The 14,072-nt window shown below is 32.6% G+C and overlaps 1 protein-coding gene across 1 annotated transcript in view; it reads left to right on the forward strand.

The window, feature by feature from the left end:
- The first annotated feature begins 7,476 nt into the window (after positions 1–7,476).
- Positions 7,477–14,072, forward strand: part of MGAT4C (MGAT4 family member C) — a 294,007-nt gene continuing 287,411 nt past the window's right edge. Inside the window, exon 1 of the transcript XR_001887122.1 lies at positions 7,477–7,656. The gene's annotated coding sequence lies outside the window, so the exon portion shown is untranslated. The remainder of the gene's footprint in view (positions 7,657–14,072) is intronic.

Raw genomic sequence — 14,072 nt, forward strand, 5'->3', positions numbered from 1 at the left:
TTAAAACCTTTTTATAAGATTTATTTAATTATATCTACAGATTAATAGATACATGTACTTGATTATAAAGAGTATAACAAGGACAGTATTCTCATTTACACCTTCAGAAATGTATTATATTTTATTACAGATGATGCTTAATGACTAATTCTGGAAATATCAGTGCTGGTATATATTTGAACAAGTACAATTGAAACGTAAAGCGAATGCAGAGGGCAGACACAAAGCTTGGTTTATGAATAGAATTCTATGGAATCATAGAGTTCTTTAGAAACATTCATCTATTATTCTTGTCATAGAGTTGGTTTTCACAGGGTCCATCCCTACCCAAATACAGATGCTGTGACCTTTTCATTCCACATAACCACCATTCATTTAGGTACCATCCTCTGAGTCAGTGGATTTGTATGCATCCTAGGTCTTTGAAAAGAAGAGTATAGAACATTTAGGGTGAGTCTCAATAATGTTTTGCGTTAAGAAAAGGCATTATTTGTGCTAGCTTGTGTGCAGGAGGAGTCTTCACTCACATGGGGGCTGATGAACTGTAACTGTAGATATCCTGGCTTTCATAGGACTCCCTAGTACTAGAACCTAATGTTACTGGGCAGTCTGCATGTTCAATCAGCGCCTGTTCATATAGTTTCCCTCCTACTAGTCATGTTATTTTTCTCTGTCCCTACTGAATTCCTGCAAGATTAGACTCCATCTACTGTTTTTGCTCGAACTTACCATGCCACTGACACCCATCTCTTTACCTGAGTGAGATGGAGTAATCTGGATTTTTCTCCATGTACCTTACGACCTATTGTTTTACATAAAAACTGTGCTTTACTTTCTTTACAGTTTTCATTTCAGATTTTTTAGAACACATTTACTTATTTTAGTGAAATCTGGTGTTGCACATGAAAACATGTGGCTCACATACCTGAGGATTTGGGAAGTGATTTTTAAACCTGGCCACAGAGAAAGTCATGTGGAGAGTAACATAGAAAAGTCTCACCTACATCCCATTCTCAAATATTTTGTTTCAGGTAGTTGGATGGGGCCCTGTATTTTGACATTTCAAGTTGAGATTCAAATACGCGGATATGGTTGGAAAATACTGGCTTGTAGTACTTAAGAGCTCTTTTGAAAATCTTAACATTAACTTATCTTATAGATTTGTTGCAAACTAAATAAAACAAAATGAATTAAGTAACCAGTGAAAAATGTTGAGCACAGTGCCTAGCACCAAGTCAGCAAACAACTGGTGGTGGTGATGATGATGATGATGATGATGATGATGTTTTTTCTTTTCCTTTACAATTATAATAGTACCATTTCTCCATATGGTAACGTGTATTTGAAGGATTTGAAGACTATTCTACTGCAAAGGTATAGTAAGGTGAAATAACACACAATCATTCGTATTTCAGTTGGTTTTCACTCTCGTTCATGTGTAAACATTCACATGTCTGAAGCAATGTTTTGAGCACAGCAGATTTTATATGAATAACCCCCGTTTTGGTATAACACAAAGTGGTTGCGTTCATATGCTCCTCATCAAGATCTGAATTCAATTTTAAGTTTCTATGAGACTAATGTTGTTCCAAACTTGTCAAGATGGAGTCAGTCATTCTTGATTTGATCTAATTTGGGTTACATAAGACAAAAGGCAAGAAAAGTGAGGTGAATGAAAAAAAGTGCCAAATGGAGTTGTAAGATTTTATATTAAGAATGAAGCAAAATATATTTATAAGAAAGCAAGTAAAGTGTCCTTAGTTAAGGAGCAATATGAAAACACAAGACACCGTAGTTCAGAGAACAGGGTAAAAAATAAATCCTTCTATTCATTGATCTCTAGATTTTTTACAAAGGTTAACCATGACATTCAAAGGAAACCTAGTCAAATAAACTCACGTTGATGTTAAATTGGGGTCTCTTTAATAAGATAATGTTTTCGCTTTGCATTTAAAAACAAGAAGCTGAATCACTAAAACAGAAATAGCTTCTTACTTTCATGTCTAAGAATTGGTATTTCTTTAACATAGAAGCAGGAAAACTTTTCTTCATCCTTACTAAATCATTTTCTCTTTCTCCAGAGTAAAATTTACTGACACATAAACATAGTTAAATGTCTTGGGGCTATCCAATCTCAGAAAAGAAAGGTGATATGGCCTAATAATTCTAAGTATTTTCAGAATTTTTATCTGCACAGAAAACAGAAATAAAGGTAATATACTGAAGCTGCCACATAATAGATTTAAGGCAGACATAGAGAAAAAAAATGAGAGTGCAGATGACTAAGTATAGAAAAGGAATTCAAGTGAAGTCAATAAATAGATATTCTTATGAGGTTTAGTTATATCTAGAATTTGCCAGATGGAAAATACAATTCCTAGATCTCTCTTATTGTAACAGTGAGTTATCATTGCTACGTAGTCATAGTTATTTTGAAGACTAACTTTGCATTTTTTAAAAGCAACATAAGACTTTGTAGAAACAAAATAAAAGCAATTTATTATAAATAGACTAACCTCTGAAATAAATTTGGGATGACACGTTGGAATTTGTGTTAGTAAAATTCAGTGTTTTAAAGTTCTGCCTTTTCAATAATTGCTGCAGGAACTTTTAAATCTCCTGCTTTTCAATAGATTTTAATAGATATCCATCTTTCATGGCTTATTCTTTATAAACTGAAAAATTACCTAATTGTGATCATTCATTCACAAAAGTCACCTATATGCTTTACATATTATGTTTTGTTAAATGTAAAAGGATAAACCAGTGTATTAGTTGTTGGTGGCCATATAAATCGAGCTGCCATCTTGTGGATAACTAGGTAGTAGGTCAGTCAATCTTGCAAGATGTAGTAAAATCCTATATATGCTCAACTGCTCAAGAGGAGATAATAATATTCACAACATTTTTAAACTTATTTAAATTCTTAAGTTCTGCCTATCAAATTATCACCTGTAGGACATGTTCATTCCTTGTGAAGTTAGTAATAAACTAAACCCTATTAATATGTAGGTTGGGAAACATTGGAGGATGGTTTCTCTAGTTTAATTAGACTCTAGTGCTGATTTGTTTTGATAATATAAATAATTAGTTTAACCACAAAATTGATGTAACGGAAATAATTGTCAGGCAATTAAATATTGCAATGATTTCAGCTCCTGGGAAATATATAGTATGTAAGTACCACAATAAAATTGTGATGTACTTGGCTTAATCTACAAAACATCTTCAACTTGATTTGTCAAAATAATTTTGTTGATTCAATTTATTCATATTAGAAAACATTTACTACACCGGGCACGGTAGTTCACTCCTGTGATCCCAGCACTTTGGGAGGCCGAGGCGGGCAGATCATGAGGTCAGGAGATCGAGACCATCCTGGCTAACACGGTGAAACCCCATCTGCACTAAAAATACAAAAAATTAGCCGGATGTGGTGGCGAGTGGTCCCAGATACCCGGGAGGCTGAGGCAGGAGAATGGCATGAACCCAGGAGGCGGAGCTTGCAGTCAGCCGAGATCACACAACTGCACACCAGCCTGGGCAACAGAGCGAGACTTCGTCTCAAAAAACAAAAACAAAAAAACAAAAAAAACAAAACAACAACAACAACAAAAAAAATTTACTAATATACATTTACTGAGAATGAAGCTTAAATTGATGTCTATAGAGTGTTTTTCCTCCCATATTAAACTTTTACACACTATTAAAGTTAAAATATTTTATATTCTCTGAACTCACAAATGCTAGCTGGCCATTTTATTTGGGGTAATGTAATAAATAATGAGAATGTTGGTAAATTCATTCTCAAATGCAGTGTTTGTTACTATTCCTTTATGAAATTAGAGCTATATGCAGCATTTTACTTTTCTACATGTGTATATTAAATAGAACATTCAAGAAATGACACCATCCTTTTATTTTTTCTTGTAGTTTCTTAATGTTTTAACATTTTTATATTTAGAATTTTTTTTTCTTTTTACATTTTGTAATCAGGTTACATTTCTTAAAAATATTATTTTAGTATAGTAGAAAATCGTTACGTCTTATTATCAACGTTCACATCACATACACACTATCTTATTTTTGACTGTAACCCAGATACATATGCAGACTGATGTTCAAGTATCATCAGACTTTTTTTCCAAAGGACATTCTGAAAATTACTGAAAGGTCTTGAAATTTAGTATCTCTACTCTTCCAAAAGAAACACCACTAAAGAATCACAAAAAAGTTTTATAAATTCCACTAATTATTACTTTCTAATGATTTCTCCCCACTGTAAGAGAATATATGTATATAAATTTTTCTTGTCCTTATGTATAAAACATACTTTGGTAGTAATAGAACTCGATATCATATATGAACTATTATATTCCGTATATTTATCTGCAAACATCCTGGGTGTATAGATGTAATTATTTAAAACTAAAATATAAATTCTGTCTTAATAAAAACAAAACTTGAAATTGACATTAATATATGCGATAAAGATTCATTCATTATTCTAGTCCAACATTAATATGAAGTATTTCTAGTACATTATCTTTTTTCCTTATCAATTTTCCTAGGAGTTAAAGTATAAACCAATAATTTTATTAGTTTCTAAACAACTCAAATTTTAAATATGAAATTATTTTCGTATGTAGTAAGTGTATTTCCTTAAAATTTTACTAAATAATTGATTAGAGACTCCATCTTGTATAATATTTAAGCATTGAAATCTATATTCTTAAAAAATCTCATTGACATATTTTAATAACAATAACCAGCATTCTTTTTTTTTTTTTTTTTTTTTTTTTTTTTGTAAAGACGGGGTTTCACCGTGTTAGGCAGGATGGTCTCGATCTCCTGACTTCGTGATCCACCCGCCTCGGCCTCCCAAAGTGCTGGGATTACAGGCGTGAGCCACCGCGCCCGGCAATAACCAGCATTCTTTACTAAGTACCTTATTCACTTATAAACAAATTTTGTGTAAGATGTGGGTTATTGATACAAAATGCCTAAACATTGGTACCTGTGGAAATTGACAGATAAATAAATAAATAAACAAACAAAAATGCCTGCAGAGCACTAGGAGTATTTAAGTTTCCCAATCTTTATATTGCTGTATTTCTCTAGGCACATTTTATGTGGCATTCTGTCACCCAAACAAATGCAAAACAAATAAGAGAGGTTATGATTTGTGTGCACTAAAATCACCAGAAAATACATTTGTCTTTAAAAATTAACTGAATATATATATCTATATATCAGCATGTTTTCTACATGCAACAGGATATGATCTAATTTGCTAGCTTTCTATCTCTGCCATTAAAAATTTATACCATTAAAATTTTATATTATGTATGCAATATAAGATTATATTTTATTGTGTATTTTTTTTTCTGCTTGCCATATCCTCTTAGCAATTATAATATCTCAGCTTTATCATTCGTCTACCAGAAATACAGTTGACATTCACATTGTCCAAATTCATCTTTCTGATCTGTAATTCAATGTTATATAACTTTGCATGGCAATGAATCTTTTTTTATACACATTTTCATCTAAACTGCCATGTTTTTAGGCAGAATTAAATGAACAGTGTCTTTCACGTTGGCCCAAAGTACATTTTGACAAATAGTCTTCTTGAGTATAGAATCTTGCACTCGACTAATATGATTAAATTCCAAATTATTCTGGGAGGGTTAAAACTTCAAAAAAAAAAAAAAATTGAGTCAGTGTCAGTGTTATAAATCAAGTTAATGTGCAACATTATTTTCGAGTTGAAATTTTAAGGGTTTAAGATATTTATAACATTATTTTGAAGGCACTAAAGTACCTTTAAATTTTAAGTCTTCCATGTGTCTTTATAGTGCACACATTTGATTGCTTTTATAACAGCAATAATATTAATTATATCTTATGTTTATGTAATACATTTTATTTTATATAGCAAGCTTCTATGAATTGTCTCATCTGATCCCTATATCTATTATTATTATTTTGCTGTATGTAGCATTACCATTCTCAGTCTATATATAAAAGATGTTACGTTACCAGAGTTTTTACAGATAGTAAGTGGTGGTGCAAGAACTGGAGCCTAAATCATTTCAACCCTAGTCTAGAACTCTTGCTCCCACGTCACGTGCTAGCTTGCTACTCAAAGTAATCAAATAAACTGACTATCATAAAAGTCGGAACTTGGGAAGAAATATGAACATATGAAAGTGTATTTTCTTATATTATCAACTTTTTGAACTCTCATTGAGGCCATTGAATAAAAATAATTTTCTGTCATTGGAAATGCGGAGGGAATGCAACAAGTATTTGCCCTGAATCCATTATTCAGAAATAAATGAAATAACATAAAGGCATGCAAGCGCACTGTTGGCGGCTTTCCTTGCCCTAAAGTTGGGGTGGTTGAAGTGAAAATCCTTGCTCTTTCTCCAGGTGCTTGTTCTGTTTGCATGCTGAGCTGCACAGCTTTCAAAGGGCTTGCCCTGGGATATGGCTGGGCTAGATTTAGAAGGAACTGGTCACTGAATAGCTCTGGTAATTCTTGCATCTCACAGTTATGCGATTGACAGCTCCTTTCAGTGGGGAAAGCTTGGGTATATTTCAAGGTGGTTGTAGTTTTGTCCCTCTGGCAGCAAGCTGCTGCAACCAGCTTAGCCCATTATCCTCCTCTCCCACTGGATTTAAGCCTAGGGAGAAATCTGGGGCTTTTGTCAGGTAGAAGGTAAGAGATAGATAATTATACCCCGTGTGTGCTCAAAGAGAACAGCACTATCTCATAGAGTAGCTTTCAATTACTGAAATGGAATTGTCTGAAGTTCCAGTGACTTATAAATTACTCTTTGTAAAAATCAATAGTTAACATTATTATGTTAGTGATGTTGTGCTTTTAATATCTCATACTTTAAGGTTTATTATACAATACTTTGCAGATACTGTTTAATACTCAGAGAATAAAATGTATTTACATTTTGTGTTTTATTAGAAGATTTAAAACATAAATGGCTGCTCTGAAAAAATTGACTAAACTTTACAATTGACTATATTATAATTTTTCTCAATTTGAGTTTCTTAAATCTCAGGGGCTAGTACTGTAAAATCAATGCAAAGTAATTACAAAATTTAAAATTCCAGATGCTATGATTACATACATCTTGTCCTTTAATATCCATTCTGTCAAATACCTTTTGTAAACACTGTTACTTAACAAAACACATTTGAAAAATAACATTTTCACTAATTCTGATTAATTAATTAGGTAAATCAGTCTTATCATATTTATAGGGCAGTATTTTCAGTTTGTGATCCCCCAGGAGCTCAACATTACTTTCACTCTCCTTTTAAAGGCAGAAATTATAGTTAGAAATGAGCATTTTAATTTGCAGCTGACAGTTTAGGGTTAAGATATGATTCCAGGTAACAGAAGCCAATGAGAGTACACCCAGTTGATGTTTGTGACATCATCTTCCAGTCGGAGTACATAGAACAGCTGAGGTGGCGTTCAGTTTCAGCACAGTGCCATTATGATGGATGTTTACATCTCTTCATTGAGAGCCAATTATCTCGCTTTTGTGTGAGGCCCAAGGATCACTCATGCTGCCAGGCTGCACAGAGCACTGTTGGATCTAGCTGAACGAATTGTTTTCTCTGTCTCTGGTAAGGGCTTCTTCCGTTTTACCTTCTCTTTTAAAATAAAGGTAGATGTGTCTTACAGACGAAGTAGTATAAGGGTCAAAGAGGATTACTATCTGGTAAGCTTTTATTCAGGAATGTTTATCATTATTTAAAGGACTATGGAGTTAGCAAAATGAATTGAAGAAAGAGCTTGCTAACGTGTACCTGACAAACTAATTTGCAGCAGAAAATGAATGGCAGGTAAATTTAGCTTTGCTTCAGAAAAGGAAAGTAACTGCAATTATAAGACCACAATTTTGGATGTGTTTTTAAAACTGTATATGTGCATGTATATCATTCTGCATCATTTCTCTATATTTTTCTATTAGTATTAAAGAATAGTGGTAGAAATGGTCAACCAAGTAGTGTTGCTGTAGACTTAAAATGAGTCAAAGTTTCTAATTGTTAAATGGCAGTTCTTTGGGACAGTTTTGCAAAGTTGAATTTATAGAGGGAAAACAAAATTTACCAAGTGAGCAAAGGCTCTGGCTTCTGAAATAAAGTTGTAAGACTTTACATTCGTATTTACCATTTAAATCTAAGGATATAATAATAATGAAAAATTTTAAGAATGTGTGTAAGGGTTTCTTTCTGGAATTAAGGGATATTAAAATCTTTTATTGCATTTTGTTATGCTTTTAGTGCAAAATAAAATACTGTCTTTTAGGTAGCCAGAAAATATTTAAATCCTAAAAGTGTACTTTATATTCTTTAATCATTTGTCAGTAGTAACATTTATGCCTGAGGATCTTGTTATATTGTAGCAAAACGAATATATTTAGAGCTGTTGAATTACTATGGATAGGTGATTGAATGTGACAGAGAACCTGAAAAGTCACTACACTAAAAGCTTTCAATTGACTGAGAATGTTCACATGCTAACGAATGAAGAATTCAAAAATATTCGTATCCCTTCAAATGTTGTCTATTATTATGGTTGAAAGTAGCACACGGTTGTTATTTTAAAGTTGAATGCATTTATTTATGAAATAAAGCCACAGAAAAGTATAATTAGCTGTTATTTTATTTAACATGCTCTTTTATTTTAATAGCATCTCCATTCCTCCTAGGGTAATAAAACTTTTGAATAATGGCTTGTTCATCCAGCGTTGATGTGCTTATGCTTTTAGATTTATTTTACTCTGCCTTTAACATAGAATATTTCTGCCTTTGCAAACTAGTAATTTTGATAATTAAAAATCAGGATTTGGAGATTCTCAAGTTGAGCTGTAAGACAGCAGGGGTTTCTCAGCTATGTCACACTCTGTATCTTCTGCTAGCCCAGTCCTATTTGGCAGCTCTAGACATTACTGTTGCTTGAATTGTCTCCTTTCGTCAATTCAGGTCTGAACAAAACTAAGTTTATAGAAAGTGTCAGATGTGTATTAATGAAATCTAAACAAGTGAACTTAATGTCTCAGCCACAACCATATATAATCAACAAAACCTCAAAAAGCTTCCAATACACATCTAGAGTTAACTTTTTAATCAGGAAAATTTAAGTTGGTATATTCTGTGAATTTCAAAATTTAAAGTGAAATCTAAAAGTTTTGATAATGTGAGCTTGAAAGCGTAATGAGTCACTGCTTTGAAATGATTTTTTTTTTTCTTTCCCTAAGTACTCTAAAGTGGAGTTGAAAAACCCAGTGGTATTGACTGTGTCATTTTCACAGGTGATTAAACTTAACTAAGGGAAAAGCATTTGTCTCCCAATAATTAATTCTCTAAAAATCTATTTATATCATTCTGTCAACAATGAAGAAAATCTTATTCAGTTAGTGAATGATCTAGACATTTAAATGTATTTTTTTCTGTGTATGATTCATTCTTTCAGTATTAGCCTTGCTAGTCACAAATGCACTATGTTGATGGTGATTGCAGTGTGTTTAGTGCTTATCTCCTCCTTTTCCTTTGGACAACTTTATGCAATGCAAGTACACAGGATATGAGCTACCTAGCTAATGGACTTCATTCATTTCACAGGAAGTTTTTTTGTTATTATTTTTAATGTAAGAGAGGACATCAATGGGATCATAGCAAATTCCTATGCCACAAAGTCCCTAGGAAGGCTTCTCAGTACAGAGTGACATAAACAAATGGTGTGTGATGTTACATGTACTACTGTGTTATCTGCTTCCTTTTAAATACATATGTTCTTTGTCTGATTTATGTAACCAATATTAAGAAGAGATGGAAAAAAATAGCCATGAAAAGATTCTTATTAACTCTTCTGAAGTTCTCTGCATACTCCATACACTGGGAGTGATACATTTTTTCTTTTGAAAATTACTTCTCAAATTATGTTTTTACCTATTGCAAAATAATACTTTTGTATGTTTTAATATTTTCTAGATTTCAGTTTAATGTAAGCCCCTTTATTAGTTTCTTGTAGTGATTGAATGCACGATACTGCTTGTTTTTTAGTTTCTCAGTTCAAGCACTTGAATGATCATGAATTCTATGCTTGTCTTGACAGTGTGAAATTCTAGGCATTCCAGGCCAACTTTTTGCTTAAGACAAAAAATATAGTAACTATGATGTCATCTTGGACAACTTGGACTTACTGTGTGAATGTCTGGATATTTAGGTGTATATTTTAGGTACATAAATGTAATGTTTTATGTATTTTAAAGTTTAAAAGGTCTTTTATCAACATTTTACATATATATTTAATTCTTAACAATTAGTATGCGATAAAATAATTGATATTATGCAACTAAGGAAACAGAAACTGATAATTTGTAACTTGTTTCCAAAGATCACCCAGTCAGTAAGTCAGTAAACAGAGGATCTAGGACCCAGAAACAGGTTTACAAATTTCAGTGCCCCAAATCAATCAATTTCTCTCTCTTACTTTCTTTCTCTTTCTCTCTCCCTCCCTCCCTTAATACAGCTGATTATCTAATCAGTCACTTTTCTTGAGTATCTACTCCATGCCAGGCACTCTTCTAGGTACTTGGCATTTATAACTGAACAATGAAAAACAATTCTTGTTCTTGCATATATTATTTTTTTTCTACCTGAAAAATTCTCATCTTTAAATTACTACAAATGTAGAATATATTTTTAAGGTGTGGCTAATTAAAACCAAAAACTTTATGGGAAATAGGAAACATGAGTTAAAGGACAAACTCATTTGCATTTCTAGTGTTTCTGTGTGTCTCTAAGTTCTCAGGTATGTTTTAATCCAAAATAGATTTTTACATTATATTTGGGTTTTGTGAAAAGCCTGTCAAATATTTTATAACTCATACTTGATTCTGCATGTGGTCACTGAAATATTGTAAGAATAAAATAGTTTGTGGTGGATCCCAAAACAGTATCAAGCATTTTGGACAAAGTTATCTTGTATTTATAATGTATGTTGAAGCAAGCTAGCTTTATTTTTATTGTCTATTTTACAATCAATTATTTGCTGGTAATAGTATGCCAAATTTACAGTTGTTTGACTTTGGATAAGGTTCTTTAAAGTTTAAGCAAAAGAATAAAAAAATGAAGAATTTTTTTATTTTAATTAAAAACCTTAATATCTCACAAATGATAGTAGTTTGTGTTTGAACAAGCAAACTGGAGATAATCTACCTTTTAAGGCCAATTTTTTTCAGTATCTTGGTAGACAGTAAAGGTAGTTCCTAGGACAATGGCACTAAAAGTGATATTTATTCCCTATTGAACTTATTTACACATACTCAGTGACTTAAAAGAAATAAAAAGCCTAAAATACAACCTCCTCAGAGAAAATCAATCTGTACATAGAACCTATCAGTTGAAGATAAACCATTTTTAGATAGTATCATTTAATTAGCCACTGAAGAATCTATCTAGTGAACATACGTATAAATTGTACAACAAAAGTTAGCTGAACACACTTGATTTGGCTCAAAATATTTTACTCTTGTACTATTGCATAATAATAAAACAATACCCATGAACTTAGTCCCTTTAGTAATGCCCATTTGAAGTATGCAGAATGAGAGAATAAAATTAGAATTCAATAATTGAAAGTATGAATGTGATTTTTTATCTGCTTTCTCTCTCTGCCTCTGAAGCTATGACAAAGGAATGTGCCCTTTTCAGGGGTTAATATATTATAAAGACTTTTCTGCTTCTTTCAGAGTTAGAGACAGAGAAGCTTGTTCACATTAGAACTGCATAAAATGAAAATATAATCTAGAGCTATTAAGCAGTAGATGTTTTTCCAAGGAGTTTTACAAGGAACTGGGCCTTGAATTTAGCTATTTGTAACTACTTATATCAACGAATTAATTTTAATAGTATTTTTGATGAGAAAATATAAACTGACAACAGTACTTTTTAATGCTAAATTCTGCCAAAAGCAGAGAGTTAGTTGTTTGGTGTTTGGTACTGGTCTCAGGGGCATGGAACTGAGCATAACATACAGGTTGTCTAGGTAAATTTTCACAAGTAAGTGGCTCTCTACCTGTGTGCCATAGCATACCATAAAACTCTCAAGGATATACCCTAACATTTGGGTCAATGTGGAAAATGTATTTTTCCTAAAACTGAGTATACATATTGATACTGCAGTCAGTCAGATAAAACATTGAGCTGAGTAAAATCAATAATATGGGGGAAAAAAGACACAATTTACTGTGATGAGAGGCAAGGTGTAAAGTTAAGTTCCAGCAACTTTTCTCAGTTCCAAGTACAGAAGAGGCTATGATCAGGCTAGAAAACAGTTTTGCTCAGCAGAGCAAGAAAAGAGCAGTTGCTTTTAAAGACACTTTCTTGTTTGTTTGCATGCACTTGTTGCATGGAAGAATATGCAATAATTGTGTGCAAATTATATTCAGGTAGTCTGGTCCCCGCTTCTTGTTCCACCCTTTTCAGGCTTCATGCCTTCATAATAAAAAAAAAGTGGGGGGGGAGGGGGAAGTAAAAGATGCTACCTCATAAGGTTGTTGTGAAAATTTCATGAACTGATCTTATAAGCATGGAGAACGATGCCTTGCATATAGTAAATGTTCAATTAGTATTGCCTCTCTTTAGTATTTTCATTGTTACTGACTTACTTAGTATTGTGTGGGTGGTTCTTTCAGTTCATTCAGGAGTTTCATTAAAAATTGCTATTCACTAACATGAAAACTCTGGTACAGTACAAACACACAATTTTGGGAACAAATCATGCTAATTACTTTTGAAACTAGATGCTGATTGTAGATTTTATCAGTAGACATGGGTTAATCATTTACTGCATATAAAATTTCTGATGTTTTAATTTTAACGATTGTAAGATGTAAAAAAATGAATTAAATAAATTTTAGGAACTTTTCCCAATTCTAAATGATATAATATGGGATATCATATATATATACTAATGTAAGTACATAATAAAATAGAAAGTCTTATAGCTTTACCTTTTATCTTTCACTCTATGTTACTTCGCTACTTTTTATTCTATGATTATTCGGATGTCAATGAGAGTTTCAAACCTGGAGTTATAAAAGTTTTATTTGTCTGATATATGTAGAGATCAACAATCTCTGCTTTTCAACAGTCCATTGTCTCATATCGGTGATGAAGTGGTATAGAATTGAGTTAAAGTTTGTCAATTCTTCTTTACTCATGACATTCTGTATTCTTAACCTACTCATTAGAGGCAAAATATGTCTTTATTTTAAAAATCTCTTTGTATCTCTCTTTTTCTCTCTCTCAGTCCCTCTCTCACCCTATATATGTGTGTGTGTGCGTGTGTGTGTGTGTGTATGTCGCTTGTTTCTTTTGTTTTAATGAAGCATCTAACATGTACCTAATATTACCTCAAGAGAGATACAAATAGAAAAGCATAAAAAATGCAATGTTTAAGTTAGGTTATTTTTATCCATGGTTTATAATCTTGTAGAATCAAAGCATTAATGAATGTGTAAAACATTTTTTAAAAATCTATTCATTCCCCTAAGGTATTTTCCCTTCACTTTTAAGTGTTCTGACTCATTCTACAAATTATTTAGAGTTGAGCCACTCAATTACCGAGCACTTATGGCATGCCAGCAGTGAATAGAGCACCACCGCTGCTCTCCAGGGGTTCATGGTCTAGTGGTCGACACAAAGTTGGAAATAAATAATTACAATCCATTGTGATAAGTTTTACATTAGAGATATGCACAGAGTGCTCAGGGGACACACACAAGGAGTGATTTATTCTATGTGTAAAAATCTGGAAAATCTTTAAAAATAAGCGGTCACTTAGCTAAGTTTTGGAAAATTAGAGACCTTTTCAAGTACAGTTGGGCGAAGTATATTTCAGATAGAGGGACCTCATTAAGAATAAAGTCAAGCCGGGCGCGGTGGCTCAAGCCTGTAATCCCAGCACTTTGGGAGGCTGAGACGGGCGGATCACGAGGTCAGGAGATCGAGACCATCCTGGCTAACACGGT

The sequence above is a fragment of the Rhinopithecus bieti genome, unplaced genomic scaffold (genome assembly GCF_001698545.2).
Source record: "Rhinopithecus bieti isolate Rb0 unplaced genomic scaffold, ASM169854v2 scaffold_11966, whole genome shotgun sequence".
Classification (NCBI taxonomy): Eukaryota; Metazoa; Chordata; class Mammalia; order Primates; family Cercopithecidae; genus Rhinopithecus; species Rhinopithecus bieti.